Here is a 2,500-nt window from a genome sequence, read left to right as displayed (position 1 = left end):
TACCCCTACCACAAAAGGTTTTTTGTTTTAGACCCTCTCACCCCCTTGGAATCTCAGTCCCAGGGGATTTTTGAGGACCCCCCTGTCTCCCAGAATTTCCAGTCTTTTGAAACTTGCATTTTGAAACCTCCTCAAGAGTTCTAAATCACCCAGTGTGTGAAGAAATTATTAATAAAACACGCTCTTGGTTATGATAAAGTTTTTATTTCAAATCTTTCTTTCAAAGCTCAATTCACACCAGCACCAAAGATATGCATTCTGTTGCACGGTATTAAATTATACAATACTTAACAGTTTTCCTCTTCATATAGTGTACAAAACAATATAATATTCATTTACGTAGTTAATAAGTAATTGAAGCTTAATATGCTTATTTCTCAAATGCTCTCTTCACAAACTGCATTATTACAGCACATGAAAAGGGGAGCCCAGAAAGCTCGCTTAAATTGACGTAAAGAAGTAATCCATGGCTTTTTTTCCTCCCCGTGCTACCGCCACGAGGCTAATTATTTTTGGCATTATTATTCATCTAATATTTAGGACAGCGAAAACCAAAAGCCGTGAAAATAATTGAAGTGCAACTTACAATTATTATAACCTCTTCTGCACTTTCAATTAGGAAGAAAAAATGCCGATAAACATGTGGAGCTCTCCCATGAAAAAGAAACAATTGGTCAGGGATCTGGAGATGAGATGTGGGTCAGCCATGTTTACTCAGTTACAATTATAATATTTCCAACTTTGTCCTCTTTCGTCGAGCAATATAGCAATAACAAAGACATGTTCCAGGTCAAAACTGAGTGGAGAAAAGATTTCTTTCTTTCTTTGTTTCTTGGTTGTCAACGAACTTAGAATGCATAAGTAAAATTTCACATCATGTTTTTCACTGTCTGGAAAAAACAATTCGATGTAAGCCCCATTTCCCCTCAGAATTTTTTGGCTCTGATCCCCCCTCCACTGGGGAATTTCCAGACATTTCGTTTGGGGGGGGGGGGGGGGGGAAGGTGGGAGGATGGATATTTTCTGGAACCACACAATGACATCTGCAGATGGTTATCTCTTCTTGGATAAGGATGGCAAACCGTAGGCCCTGTCTCACAACTCTTCAATGTTCATGCATAACCCTGTTGAACATAAAAGAAACTCACACAGTATTCGCAAAGAGTTCCCAGTGTATTGGTGTCTCCTTTGTGGTATATCATCATTGAGAGGGTAAATGCTCGCAGATAATGACTTGTACACCAAGCTACTCTAAAATCTGAGGGTAATGAAAGGGATGTTGATGATGTTAAACGAGTGAGGACGATGTGCGAGCCAGTGAGCCATGGCTGCTAGTCATGCTAGCCAACATGGCGATCCATGAAATGGGTGCTTAGACTTAAATGGGAAATTTGCCTGGCTCGCATGACTCGCTTGCCCCATTTTAAACTGGGCCACTTGTTTCATTAATTGCACACTATGAACAATCCTTGACAACAGGAAATTGTGTAAATTATGTGTGGTTCCAGAAAATATCCATATCCCACCACCGAGGAAATTTCACTTACATGTAGGACCCCCCACCTCCCTAGATTTTCCATATTTTTAAGTTAATCGCAAGGAGAATCGCAAAGAGCGACGCCGATTGTAGTTATGAGATGGTTTTCATTTAATTTCGTTGAGCGGTCTCGAATTGGAACACAGTAAACTACTTACAAAGCAATCAAAATGTAGCTTGTAACCTCACCTGTTATGCGGTCATGTCTCTATGGAGACTGGTAACGAGTAATGGTGGTCAATATTTTGTACGTGACAAGTCATTGGCTTTTGTTGGCCTAACAGGGGCCTAATTCCTTTGGATTTGCATCCATAACTTTTTGGAAGACAGAACCCCTGATTTACATGAAAACATAATTAAAACATAAAATAATGATATGGTTGAACTTATTTATTTCTCCAAAAATGATCTACCAGATCGGTAAGTAGCAATTTTTATACTTAGTTCGAAATTAACCCCTTGGAAAGTGATTTTTATCATTCAACCCCACTTCCCATTTGAAATTTCCTGGGCCTCTGACCCCCCTTCCCCTACCCCTTGGAATTTCCAATTCTCTCCGTGGTGGGGTATGGATATTTTCTGGAACCACATTAGACTTTGCTAAGTGATAAATTTATTCATTCAAACCTTACACCCTGATCAGATTTAGACATTTGCATAAGTTTTTTGGATATGTAAAACCTGGAGAATAATTTTTTTGTGGTTATATGACTCTCTGTGATTTGGTCAGTACACTCTCCAGTGGGCTGGAGAATTCAGCAAATCTAAGTTGTATTTTCAAGAATGGTGCACAATTTTGTCAACAGTAGCAGAGTATTCTGCAGTTACAGTCTCCATGATATTATTGTATTGCAATATCCTCTATAGGTAAGAAAACAAAAAGCAGTGAAAACTCTAATATGGCATATAGCAGTATTAATTTTAGGGTCTTTCTGCAGGTACTGAAAAGCATTGTATTTTAAT

At 38.7% G+C, this 2,500-nt stretch overlaps 1 protein-coding gene across 2 annotated transcripts in view; it reads left to right on the top strand.

Moving 5' to 3' along the window:
* The window catches only part of LOC137969871 (calumenin-B-like), a 10,902-nt gene that overhangs the window by 2,886 nt on the left and 5,516 nt on the right, over positions 1 to 2,500 (top strand). The gene's annotated exons all lie outside the window — the stretch shown is intronic.

This window comes from Montipora foliosa, chromosome 9 (genome assembly GCF_036669935.1).
Source record: "Montipora foliosa isolate CH-2021 chromosome 9, ASM3666993v2, whole genome shotgun sequence".
Taxonomy (NCBI): Eukaryota; Metazoa; Cnidaria; class Anthozoa; order Scleractinia; family Acroporidae; genus Montipora; species Montipora foliosa.
This window is presented reverse-complemented; position numbering and strand designations above follow the sequence as displayed.